A 14,514-nucleotide genomic window follows, 5' to 3' on the forward strand; every position below is an offset into this window, starting at 1 on the left:
ATTGAATAAAAAATATCTGGTGACACGCGAGCTTTGGAAATATATTCTTTAACAAGGACAAAACATGGAAAAGTAAAACAGAAAGAAAGAAAAAAAAATGCTTGTGTTTGGAATGGCGTTCATCGAGGATCTGTTTCTCTTTAAATAATGTGAATACCATTCCGTGACTAACGTTTGGCATTAAAAGAATTGAAAAAAAACGAATGAGAAACAAACAAATTTCTTTGTATTTTAGGTTTGAATCTATTATTTGATTAGGCCCGATTAAGAAAGAATTTACACACACCACACACACATACATACATACATACACACACAAACACGCACACACAGATAAATAAATAAAGGCAAACACACGTATGACATAAATAATACGCGCACACTTACACACACACGCGACACATATGTTTATATATATTTCAGTGCCTATATATATGTGTGTTTGTGTGTGTGTTTTAGTGATTGTGTGTGGTCCATGTCTTATATTTAAACATGTTTTGATTTGTTCAGAGTCGATCGATAGTTCACCTTAAATCTAAAATGTTAATATCGAGAAAAACAAAATTATGAAGAAAATGAAAAACAAACAAAAACGAAGCAAATACTATACAAATATTCTTCCATAGTTTTGCCGTATTATTATTATTATTATTATTATTAATGTTATTATCATTATTGTCGTTGTTGTTATAGGTTGTCTGTTTGATGAAGAGCAGGTGATGTTTGAAGAGCTTTCTGGAGCTTTGAAAGAAATGTTTGTAAGTAAAAAGAGATAGAAGAGAAATAAAGTTGAAGGTAGGCCGACTGTTCACCTTTAATCCTCTATTTTGAAGCTATCCTTACTGTAGTGTTGTATATACTCCCTGACCTCACATACACATGGATCAATAAACAGTGTGGATTTCTCTATGCGAGCAGCGTGTGCCGTGTAGATTGCGTATATCTGTGTGCAGGTCTGTATGGTGAGCGAGGTAATTAAGTAGAATATAGATTCACAGATTATACGTTCTCTCTTCACTCTCCTTACACACTGACCCACAAACATGCACACACATACACAAGCATGTATATGTTAATATATATATATTCAAAGTAAGCAACAAGAATATCTTCGGTAATTTGGTACTTTGATTATAATCACCCCATGGATTTATATGGATAACACCGTACAAAATTCTGGTGCGTCTGACTTAAGTACCATATTCATTTGAATGTAAATTTTGCTGAACTTATATATATTCATTCACACATGATGGCTGTCCACTCGTGACCGAGGAAGACCATTGCTGACCTTCAGGAACATTGTGCTCTCTAGGACCAACATATATTTTGCACTTGCTGCTCCGTTGGTGGCGAATAAGCCCTGATCTTGACAAGCATACACGACTGCAAACATTGCAAACCAAGCCTTCCCCATTCACTATGCTAGTAGCGCGCTTTCGAGCAGCACGCTTAAGTTCTTTATGCAGAATATTTGCTCTCTCAAAAGTGTCAACCCTGTCCTTGACCTGTTTCCACCATCTGTGGCGATGCTAGGCATTGTTCTCCCAGTCAGTCTCCTGAATATCACAGGCCTTTAATGAGGACTTAGCACATACATACACATACATTTGTATGTATACACACATTCTTTTAATAATTCTGTTATTTGTTGTAGTAATTTCAATGTGGCCATGCAGGAGCAACGCCCGTGGTTGAACAAATCAACCCCAGGACTTATTCTTTGGAAGCCTAGTACTTAATCTGTCGGTCGCTTTTGCCGAACCGCTAAGTTACGGGGGACGTAAACACAGCATCATCGGTTGTCAAACGGTGCTGGGGGGACAAACACAGACACATATGCATATATATACATACATACAGATTATATATATATATATATATATATATATATATATATATATATACGACGTGCTTCTTTCAAATCCACTCACTAGGCTTGGATCGGCCCAAGGCAATAGTAAAAGAAGACACTTGAGCAAGTTGCCACGCAGTGAGATTGAATCCGAAGCCATGTGGTTGGAAAGCAAGCTGCTTACCACACAGCCACGCATGTGCCTGTGCATGAGTAGCATGTAGGGAACTAGCAGTGGTACGAAAGATACCGGGAAGGAGAGAGAGAGAGAGAGAGAGAGACAAAGAGAGTTCTTGAAACAAGGCACAGTTTTCTCGATTATGGACCAGCATAATCCTCAGACACCTCAATGGATCTTGAAATTTAAAGTAGCGTCAGATACCGTCCTTTGTATAAATACATATTTACGCTTTACATCATGAATCGAGTACTTTTATCTCGTTTTTTTTCATTATAAACAACTCACAAATCATAGATGCACATACACACATAGAGGCACACACTCACTTACACACACACATTCACGTGTTTGTGTATTGTTTTATAAACTAATAATAGAAAGGGGAATGCTACGAGCTGGCAGAAACATTAGCACGCCGGGCGAAATGCGTTCTGAGTTCAAATTCCGCCGAGGTCGACTTTGCCTTTCATCCTTTCGGGGTCGATAAATTAAGTACCAGTTACGCACTGGGGTCGATGTAATTGACTTAATCCGTTTGCCTGTCCTTGTTTGTCCTCTCTGTGCTTAGCCCCATGTGGGTAGTAAAGAAATAGGCATTTCGTCTGCCGCTACGTTCTGAGTTCAAATTCCGCCGAGGTCACCTTTACATTTCATCCTTTCGGGCTCGATAATTTAAGTACCATTTGCATACTGGAGTCGATCTAATCGACTGGCCCCCTCCCCCAAAATATCGGTGCTTGAGCCTTGAGTAGAAAAGAATAATAGAAAGGGGCCAATATCTATGATATCTGCAGATTTTCTTAGTGTACTGAAATAAGGCAATTTTAATCTTATTTCTTTCAGTCATATGACTGCGGCCATGCCAGAACACCACCTTTAGTCCAACAAATCGGCTCTAGGACTTATTCTTTGCAAGTCTAGTACTGATCCTATCGGTCTCTATTGCCGAACCGCTAGGTTACGGGGACGTAAACACACCCACATCAGTCGTCAAGCGATTGTGGGGGTCAAACACAGACGCACAAATACACACACACACACGTGTATATACATACATATATATATATATATATATATATATATATATATATATACGATGGGCTTCTTTCAGATTCCGTCTACCAAATCCACTCACAAGGCTTTGATTGGCACTAGACTATAGATTAAGACACATGCCCAGAGTGTCATGCAGAGGGATAGAACGCAGAACCATGTGGTTGAGAAGCAAGCTTCTTACCACACAGCCACTCCTGCGTCTATTTATTGTAATATATTCATAACATCATTCCAATACATATATTTAAAAAAGAGTAATACAAAACCATGGACATGAATAAACCTTTACACTATCACAAACAAAGCACCAATCTTTTAATTCCAAGCATTTACCGATTTATGTTCTAATGCTAAACTAAAAACCAAAGACTTTACTGTGTGATTTGACATATTTTCGTTACAACTATTCCAAAATATTTTTATTTCCATTTTTCCAAGTTGAAATTTGTCATATCATAACTAAATTCTCAATAAAATGCCACAGATGTTGATTTTCATTTTAAATGTTCTCTTCCTTACTCTTTCTTCTTTCCTCATTTCGGTATATCATCTTAATGTTTTTATGGCAAACTTATCTAAATTTGTTCCATTTTAAATTTTCAAATTCTTTTTACCTCTGTCAAACTGTTTGATGTGCTAACGTATTCAATATTTTTGAGCTGGCAAACTTTACTTTATTTTCTCGAACTATTTTCTAAATATACATATATTTTTTTTTGTCATAGGAATGTTTCAGAATTTTGATTTATTCCAATATGTGTTCGATATTTTTTGACCTTATATACTTTATATCAAAGAATAACTCTTAAATATATTGGTTTTATATATTAAAATTTTTAAACATTTGCGCATCTCATTTTTACCTTCAACTACATAATTATATCTCATATATCTCACTACATAATGTTTGCCGTTATATAATTCCCGATGATATCATTTCACTATTTCTTATATACAATACTAATACAAACAGGTTCTCATATATTGATTTTCAAAAGTTGTATTTATAATGACTTTTCACAAAATATTTATGACATTTAAATCAGATACTCTTCTGTATAATTGAACAAAGAATACTTTTGTAGCCTAATTTTGAGGAAAATATTTAAAAAATGGGTCACCACTAGAAAAATAAGTCTCTCGATGTAAAATCTTCTCACACAAATTACAGCGGTTTCAAAAGTTGGCACAAAGCCAGCAGTTTTACGGGAGTGCTAAGTCGATTACATCGACCTCGGTTCTGCACTGGCACTTATTCTATCGACTCTGAAGTATAAAAGGTATACTCTTTTACTCTTTTACTTGTTTCAGTCATTTGACTGCGGCCATGCTGGAGCACCGCCTTTAGTCGAGCAAATCGACCCAGGGACTTATTCTTTGTAAGCCCAATACTTATTCTATCGGTCTCTTTTGCCGAACCGCGTTGTCAAGCAATGCTAGGGGGACAAACACAGACACACAAACACACACACACACACATATATATATTATATATATATATTTACATATATACGACGGGCTTCTATCAGTTTCCGTCTACCAAATCCACTCACAAGGCTTTGGTCGGCCTGAGGCTATAGTTGAAGACACTTGCCCAAGGTGCCACGTAGTGGGACTGAACCCGGAACCATGTGATTGGTAAGCAAAATACTTACCACACAGCCACTCCTGCGCCTATGTAGTCAACCTTCGCGGCATTTGAACTCATAAAGTGCCGCAAAGCATGTTTGTCCGGCGTAATAACAATTCTGCCAGCTTGACGTCTTATACTTTCAAGTAATATCAAAAACTATTGTAAAGAACAATTACTGGTCGTCGTAGACTTACGACCGATCAACTTTACGACGATTGGCGCGCCTGCTCCCGGCAGCAATTATAAATAGTCCAGCTGAAATCTAATGGGTTTAATTCCTTAGAAATTAATGCGTCTACGGATGATGTCAACTAACAAACGCTTCCCCTAGTTTTCGTTATCGATCGCCACTGTATTGGATGACTATCCTGTCGCGGAGACATCGAGGCAACCTCGTATTTGTTTATATGACCACTGCTTGAAACTCCGAAATTTTTGACTAACGCTAGTATAATAGTATAATACAGAATGCTGTGTGTGCTTTTTACCCGAGAATGTACTCCAAAAATGTAGAAATATAAAATAAAGCTATGTAGGCCTATAAGCTGACTTACGACCAAATCGACCTTTGACCAATTGTGGTTGTAAGCCGACGACGACCTGTATATACATAAAATATAAGTCCGTATATTTATATCACATAAAAAGTTGTCAGTCTAATCTGAGTTTTGCTCCAGGATGGGCTGTTCACGAGCCTGGGTTGAAATTCAGAGCTGGATGCCAACCTTTTATATAGAAAGCATATCTTATCACTCCAACCAACGTATTGAGTTCTATACCAGATAGTGTCTTCATAATGTAAAATATATTTCAATATACTTTACAACTATTATATATATATATATATATATATATATATATAATAGTTGTACACACACACACATACACACATATATATATATATATGCATATAGGTATGTATGTGTGTTAGTATGAATATATGTATTGTTGCAATGTTATTACTCCGAATTTGCTTGATGAATTAAGAGATAACCTCTCTTTTGTTTTTCCAGTCACCGTACGATGACTGCAGTTCACCGTAAGTAAATTGTGGACGGGGAGTATGCAAATACATGTACAGATGTAGACATACGCACATATATAGATCTATACACACACACATTCTCTCCCTCTCTCTCTCACGGACACAAAAACTCATACGTTTGTGTATGTTCAAAATTATCGAACATGTGGATGATGCCGTGAGAACGAGGTCTAACTAGTAGTTCAACGCTTATTGAAAAATTCAAAATGTTCGAGATTCTTTGACTATGTAGTCAGAAGATGTAGACACCGTATCAGCACTCCTCACAGGAGCCAGAAGAAATTGTCAGAGAGGTGAATATGACGGCTGGAGGTCTGAACCAGATCTCGGTTACTATAAATGTCAGAGAGGTGAATGTAAGGTCTGGAGGTCTGAAACAGTCCTCGGTTACTATAACTTTCAGAGAGGTGAATGTGACGGCTGGAGGTCTGAACCAGATCCCGGTTACTATAAATGTCAGAGAGGTGAATGTGACGGCTGGAGGTCTGAACCAGATCTCGGTTACTATAAATGTCAGAGAGGTGAATGTGACGGCTGGAGGTCTGAACCAGATCTCGGTTACTATAACTGTCAGAGAGGTGAATGTGACGGTTGGAGGTCTGAACCAGATCTCGGTTACTATAAATGTCAGAGAGGTGAATGTGGCGGTTGGAGATCTGGAGGTCTGAACTAGTTCTCGGTTACTATAACTGTCAGAGAGGTGAATGTGACGGTTGGAGGTCTGGAGGTCTGAACCAGTTCTCGGTTACTATAACTGTCAGAGAGGTGAATGTGACGGTTGGAGGTCTGAACCAGATCTCGGTTACTATAAATGTCAGAGAGGTGAATGTGGCGGTTGGAGATCTGGAGGTCTGAACTAGTTCTCGGTTACTATAACTGTCAGAGAGGTGAATGTGACGGTTGGAGGTCTGGAGGTCTGAACCAGTTCTCGGTTACTATAACTGTCAGAGAGGTGAATGTGACGGTTGGAGGTCTGAACCAGATCTCGGTTACTATAAATGTCAGAGAGGTGAATGTGACGGCTGGAGGTCTGAACCAGATCTCGGTTACTATAAATGTCAGAGAGGTGAATGTGGCGGTTGGAGATCTGGAGGTCTGAACTAGTTCTCGGTTACTATAACTGTCAGAGAGGTGAATGTGACGGTTGGAGGTCTGGAGGTCTGAACCAGTTCTCGGTTACTATAACTGTCAGAGAGGTGAATGTAAGGTCTGGAGGTCTGAAACAGTCCTCGGTTACTATAACTTTCAGAGAGGTGAATGTAAGGTCTGGAGGTCTGAACCAGTTCTCGGTTACTATAACTGTCAGAGAGGTGAATGTGGCGGTTGGAGATCTGGAGGTCTGAACTAGTTCTCGGTTACTATAACTGTCAGAGAGGTGAATGTGACGGTTGGAGGTCTGGAGGTCTGAACCAGTTCTCGGTTACTATAACTGTCAGAGAGGTGAATGTGGCGGTTGGAGATCTGGAGGTCTGAACTAGTTCTCGGTTACTATAACTGTCAGAGAGGTGAATGTGACGGTTGGAGGTCTGGAGGTCTGAACCAGTTCTCGGTTACTATAACTGTCAGAGAGGTGAATGTAAGGTCTGGAGGTCTGAACCAGTTCTCGGTTACTATAACTGTCAGAGAGGTGAATGTGGCGGTTGGAGATCTGGAGGTCTGAACTAGTTCTCGGTTACTATAACTGTCAGAGAGGTGAATGTGACGGTTGGAGGTCTGGAGGTCTGAACCAGTTCTCGGTTACTATAACTATCAGAGAGGTGAATGTAAGGTCTGGAGGTCTGAAACAGTCCTCGGTTACTATAACTTTCAGAGAGGTGAATGTGACGGCTGGAGGTCTGAACCACTATTACCCGTTCCAGCTGAGTTCGGAAGAACTCGAGCGGTAATCTGTTGATCATGAATAGAAAAGTGCTCGACTCAGGAATGCAGTGCTCTAAATTGTTTGTGAACAAGGGCAATAGTTGTCTTAGATATTAGACAATGAATCAAAGTGAAACAGAAACTAAACAGGAATTAACGAAAGCATTTCAACTGAAAACGATAGATTCGCACCAAGAACATTGACGTTAACGTAATTTTGACACGAGTCAATTCATTTAATTTAAACTTCAAATACCGCCGATAGAGCTGATTCTTCACTATTATAAATGTGGTAGGAAACCAGTAATAGGTGTTGGTGTGTGATTAAAGCAGAAAATAATGGAAATTTATGATTTACTAGAAAGAAGTCAGCGACAGAAAATAAGTAAATAGATAAGAAATAGATTACCGTATTATGTAATGATATGAGTACAATGTAACAAGTAGAAGCAAGACTAGTTCGTGTAAAGGTGATTGAGGGTAAATAAGAATTGCTTTTGGTTTGTGATTAGAGGATTAGAAAGTGGATTTTCACACCATTCAGTGAGTAAATCCTGATAAGCCAAGAACATTTACAAGCTCTGACTTTTAAGTATCATATTATTTCTGTTTTACGAGAACCGAGTTAATAACTACGTAATAAAGTTTCTGATTGTCATTACTGTCTTTGGATATTGAGCCGCTTTGCGTCTGTGAGAATGGAAGCGAGACGAGAAACTGGGGAAAATGAAAGTAGAAACGGAACAGCTGAGCGCGGTTCAACATCCGGCATGTGAAGAGTTAAATCGACTTTAACAGAAATTAGTTTAAGATGCGTTTAGCTGAAATGCTGAATGACAAAGAGTGGGAAATATCCGTATACATATAATGATGGAAAATGCACGCATGAATTTTGGAATGTTGAGATAATAGATCTGTATTCACCTCTCAAACCTCGTGATTTTATTTAATGATTATTATTTAGATCACGTGGAAATAAGTACTACTTGTATATCCTGCATTTCGGTTGAATGGACGTAATTAAAATTAAATTAGTATGTGAGCTGCATTAAATTACTAGGTGAGATTTTTTGCAAAAAGTGCCTGCAATCACTTCTACAGCTTGGTTCTGGAAATCCATATTCTACTTCATATATATACATATATATATATACGAGAAAGAAGCAACAAGAATGGATAGGTTTTTAGTACGATCGTTTCATACAAGGACAGGTTTTATTAAAAGTTGCAAAGATTACAGCATATAAACGAGTCCCGTACTCATCAGCTAAAATACATGTAAGTTCTCTAGACATCCTAGTGTTTGAGGCTATACTCATGAAGTAATGTAGATAATTAAACAGATTTCTAAAGTTCATTAAAGTTCCTTAAAGATGATGTATAGTCTTATCACAGAATTTTAAAAAAGTTTTGATAGCATCACAGAGAAGGTGACCTAATCCATATGAATTTCCATAGATATGATGAGGGATTATATACTCACAGAAGACAAATTTATCCATTGTTATTAGCATTACAGAGAGGGTGAATTAATCCTTTGTATATATGCACAGATTCCAATGGTGTAGATGTAAATTTCCAGAGAAATGGAGATGAATTTCATATTCACAGGCGATAAATTTTACAATGGTTGAACACAATGAGGTAGGTACCAATCCTTGTTATATGATTAGGTGTTTGCCATATTAATCACACTACTGCTATTCACAAGAGGCTGTAGCTATTTAACTCTTAAAGGTTGAAGGGCTTACTAGATCGGCCAAGAATAGAGAAGGGAATAGAAGAAAAGAGAGAAAATAATGGAGGAGGGAGCAAAAAAAGGGGGGGAAAGGGGGACTAAAAGAGAAGAGAAAAGGAAACAGAGAATAAGAAGAAGAAAAAGAAGAAAGAGAAAAGAGAAAGAAATAGGGAAAGAAGGGAAAAAAAAAAAAGAAAAAGAAAAAAGAGGGTTCTAGTTATACAGTAGAGCTAGTAGACTGTAAGTCTGGTTTTAATCAACAGGCATCTAGGAATTGGAGGGGGAATATTATTCTTTGACCAGTAAACCGTTAATTTATTGCTGTTGAAATCAGCTATGAGTTTAAAGAGAATCTAAAGAGATAACACAGTCAGGGGTTAAGGGGTCAGATGCTAAAATCACCAGAAAATACATTAGGAAAATCTAAGTATAATCTTATCAAAAAGTCATTAAAAATTTACTTATTTAATTTATTCATTTTATTGTCTTAAGGAGTTGTCGTTATTATTCATACATTGACCGACTACAGGTCAAATCTTATAAGATCATTTACAAGGTGTTAGGGGATTGTCTATCCTAATGAAGATAATCATATTATCACCGAGGGAATAGCCTTATTTATTTAATTATGAAATAGAATTATGGGGCTACAGTAACTAATTATAATTTATTAGAGTTATGCTATTTAAATTAGATTAAGTTAGGAATTAAAATTAAATATTACAATTAAGATTTAAAATAAGAATTAAAAATTGCGAGTTTGAAATTAAATAAAGCCTCAATTAAGTAGCGAATAAGTACTATTCATTTCCCTGTTCTCAAAAAACTGATGTGGATATAAGGAAAAGGATAAAGATAACTGTAATGTGAGAACTCTTAGTTATCTACTTAAAGCAGTGCTATACTAGTAGAAATCAAGTTATATCTATCTATCTAGTTATGAATATTCCAATCATTTAAAATATTTTAAAGTCTTCAATTTAGCGTGGACACAAACTTGACCTAGTTCGATATGGTTATTCAATAAGTTTCTATGTTTACTATGCTTTAGAATTCGTACGTCTCCATGGAGCATAGTTGACAACCAACCCTACTATTTTTATACGGAATTGCTCTCCTAACTATTTCCCAATTAAGGGTATAATTTTTGTTATTATTTTTGAGTTCCCAGATTTTGTTTGAAAGTGTGGTGGTACCAGCTTTATGACGTAATTTAAAAGTCGAGATGTGATTTCTAACTCTGGCTAAAAAATTAATTGTACAGCCAATGTAAAAATATTTGTTATTCTCCGTGGATATGGTACATTTATAGATTACATTATTTTCCCTACATAGACCAGGTGCCGGGCATTTTGATTTATTCTACACTTACACACAGGAGGAACAACTTCAGGCCTTGGATTATTCCTGGGTAGATGTTTAAGGTTCCTATTATTTTGATTATCATTTCTATAGTTGGTACTGATATCTAAAGTATTGCTATTATTTATTGATCCTTCCGTTTCATCATTTAGGTGTAAAGTCCTACCAAGATTTCTTATATTATTCGTAATGTTATTATTATTGTTAGTCTTTTTATCCAACTGTATATTATTGTTATAGATATCACTGATATTTTCATTCTCCCTATTTTCACCATTAGCCTTATTTCTATTATTTCTATTATTAACAATATTACTTCTATTAATATCGGCATTGTTATTATTACTATTAATGTTAATGTTATTAGTCATTCTGTGGTTACTAATTTCACCTATGTTTTGATAGTTCATATTGCTGTTTTTATTGTTGTTGGTAGTATTATTGTTATTGCTATTGGTATTCATTCTGATAATATTATTTTTATTTCTATCTTTCCTGGCTAGTTTAATGTTGTTATTATTAATTTTAGCTATTAAAGTGGACATATTTGGGAGGGTTGAATAAGAAATCCTAACTGTTTTCCTAGAAATAATTCTATGATATCTATGAGAGATAGGGAAATTTTTTTCCAGAATTACTTTGAATTTGTTCTGTATATCCGATTGTATCGCACAGTTGAAAGGAATATTCAGCCATAATATATCTTTTTTATAAAATTTAGGGTTCGTAGAATTACTACTATTCATCTCACCGGAGTTATTGTATTTATTACCATTATTTTTATTTTTATTGTGTGCATCTTAGGTTTATCTACTTCAATCTTATCCGAGTTACCTATGTTCTGGTCAATGCTTCTATTTGAATTGTTGGGCCTGTACTCTAGATTAGCGTTTACCGTTAATTTAATTCTACTTTTATTTCGGGTTTGGTCTTTTTTGCTGCTTACTTGATTACTGATAACTTCATTATTAGGAATACGTGAGTTCTCCCTATCAACGAATGTGATCTTTTGGTTGTATCCAGCCTTAGTTAACGCCGCATTATACTCGTTTATATGCTGTAATCTTTGCAACTTTTAATAAAACCTGTCCTTGTATGAAACGATCGTACTAAAAACCTATCCATTCTTGTTGCTTCTTTCTCGCTTATAATCACCCCACATTACTGTATTGTAAATCAGTATAGTTCTTTTGGTGCATCTAAGTTAGGTACCATATTCAAGTAAATTTTTTAAATTAACTTGAATCTTTATTGCTCTTTGCATATATATATATATATATATTATATATATATATATAATATATATATATATATATATATATGTATATATGGTGTTTGAGGAGGTTAATCGAAAGTGCTCACACACTAGGAAACTTCTTCGCTAAAAAGGTGAGTAACAAGAGTATTTTAGAAAATTCTTTTAGAAAATATATTAAAAAAAATTCACCTTTACATCTCAAAACTGTATTAAGTAATTCTCAAAGACTTTCGCAGGATTGGCTGTGTGGTATGTAGCTTGCCTACCAATCGCATGGTTGCGGGTTCAGTCTCGCTGCGTGACACCTTGGGCAAGTGTCTTCTACTATAGCCTCGGGCCGACCAAAGCCTTGTGAGTGGATTTGGTAGACGGTAATTGAAAGAAGCCCGACGTGTGTGTGTGTGTGTGTGTGTGTGTGTTGTCCCACTGCCATCGCTTGAAAACTGAAGATTTGTTTGTTTACGTCACTTAGCAGTTCAGCAAAAGAAACTGATAGAATAATAGAATAAGTACTAGGCTTACAAGGAATAATTCCTAGGTTCAATCTGTTCTACTTAAGGCAGTGCTCTAGCATGGCCGCAGTCAAATGACAAATAAGCTAAAAGGAAAAGGATATATATATATATACACACACATATATACACACAAACATACATAATAGAGTATGGGAAATCCGCATTTGCTATACTCCATTCCGTAACTCTTGTATACTTTTCGTACACTCGGCCACCCTGGCTGCCTACTGAGGAATATAAAATGAACTTTTTTGTAGCTCATCCTTCGATAAAAGAAAAAAAATCTGCAACCTTCCGTCTCAATAAACCATTATAGATGCAGAGGGGTAAAGACCCCCTTCGGTCATGAATGACCATGGGATTGCACCTAGAAAGTTACCCTCCTAGACACAAGTCCGGGCAAGGTTGTTTATGGAAGGCCAGCAGTCGCCCATGCATACCGGCCTCCCCTCTCACGTCACCGATGTTGTCCAAGGGAAAGGCAAGGGCCGATACAGCTTGGCACCTGTGACGTCGCAACTCATTTCTACAGCTGAGTGAACTGGAGCAACGTGAAATAAAGTGTCTTGCTCAAGAACACAACACGCAGCCCGGTCCGGGATTCGAGCTCACAACCTCACGATCGTAAGCTCGACGCTCTAACCACTGAGCCATGCGCCTTCAGAAAGTTGTTTATTTTAAAAAATTCACTACGAATTGCCCGAAGCTGACTCTCTTCTCTTAAGATTCCTGGATCTTACGTTTATAGCTATTTATGTAGGGCGGGGGCAAAATTCCCGAGATCCATGGACGCGTTGTCGCCAGCAATCTTTGTCCTCTATCATCACTGCCATGTGTATACATATAATTCTCATAGACTTAATAAACTTTCACTTGAAAGAGTCATCAGTGACTTCGAACCTTCAACTTATCCGCCTTTGTCACCTCATCAGAGAACTTGACAAAGACGAGAAAGCCGAAAGTGCGAAGTTATTGTCAAAGTTTCCGTTGTAAATGTATAATAAACACGTAATGCACTCGAGACCATTGAGTAATCCTTCAGTTGAATGCGAAATCGCTTTTATATATATATAAACTTAACATAAAAGCAAATATCAGAACAGATTATACTCACACACACACATATACATGTACATCCAGACATATTCATACATAAATACATACATACATACATACATACATGTATATATATATACACAAACATATACATATAAATACAACACATATACATATATATATACACACACATACCTATATTTATATATATATACACATACATATATATATATATATATATACACATATGCATTTTCATATATTATATACATTTTCATATATATATATATATATATACACATATGCATTTTCATATATATATATACATATACACATATGCATTTTCATATATATATATACATATACACATATGCATTTTCATATATATATATACATTTTCATATATAATATATATATATATATACAACACATATACATATATACACACACATATACATATATATATCTACATATGCATTTTTATATATACAAATATATATATATATATATATCCTACATATATATTATTTATATACAAACAAGAAATATATATATACACACACACACATATATATATATATGTATACACACATATACATATATATGTATATATTTTTCTATTTAATCAAATGTCATATGTTCTCTTACCGGAGGCGACGATATATATGTCTGACGGTCTTGAATTAACTAAGTTGTCATCTGCATTGATCGGAGGAATTCCTACGGCATCTTCTTTCACACGAGAACTCTAGATTGGAGAAATTATATATATATACATATATATATATATATATATTATATATATATATACATATATATATATAATATAATATATTATATACTATATATATATATATCTATATATATATACATATATATATATATATATATATATATATATATATAAACTTATGTTGTTAGAGCCTCCAACGTCTTAAAGTAAACAAGGTACAAT

The 14,514-nt window shown here is 35.7% G+C and overlaps 1 protein-coding gene across 1 annotated transcript in view; it reads right to left on the reverse strand.

Annotated features, from left to right (window-relative positions):
* LOC115231992 overlaps window positions 1-14,309 on the reverse strand; it is a 424,000-nt gene extending 409,691 nt beyond the window's left edge. The window contains exon 1 of the mRNA XM_036508221.1: window positions 14,208-14,309. The gene's annotated coding sequence lies outside the window, so the exon portion shown is untranslated. The remainder of the gene's footprint in view (window positions 1-14,207) is intronic.
* Window positions 14,310-14,514: the final 205 nt, after the last annotated feature.

Source organism: Octopus sinensis, linkage group LG1 (genome assembly GCF_006345805.1).
Source record: "Octopus sinensis linkage group LG1, ASM634580v1, whole genome shotgun sequence".
In the NCBI taxonomy this organism is placed as follows: domain Eukaryota; kingdom Metazoa; phylum Mollusca; class Cephalopoda; order Octopoda; family Octopodidae; genus Octopus; species Octopus sinensis.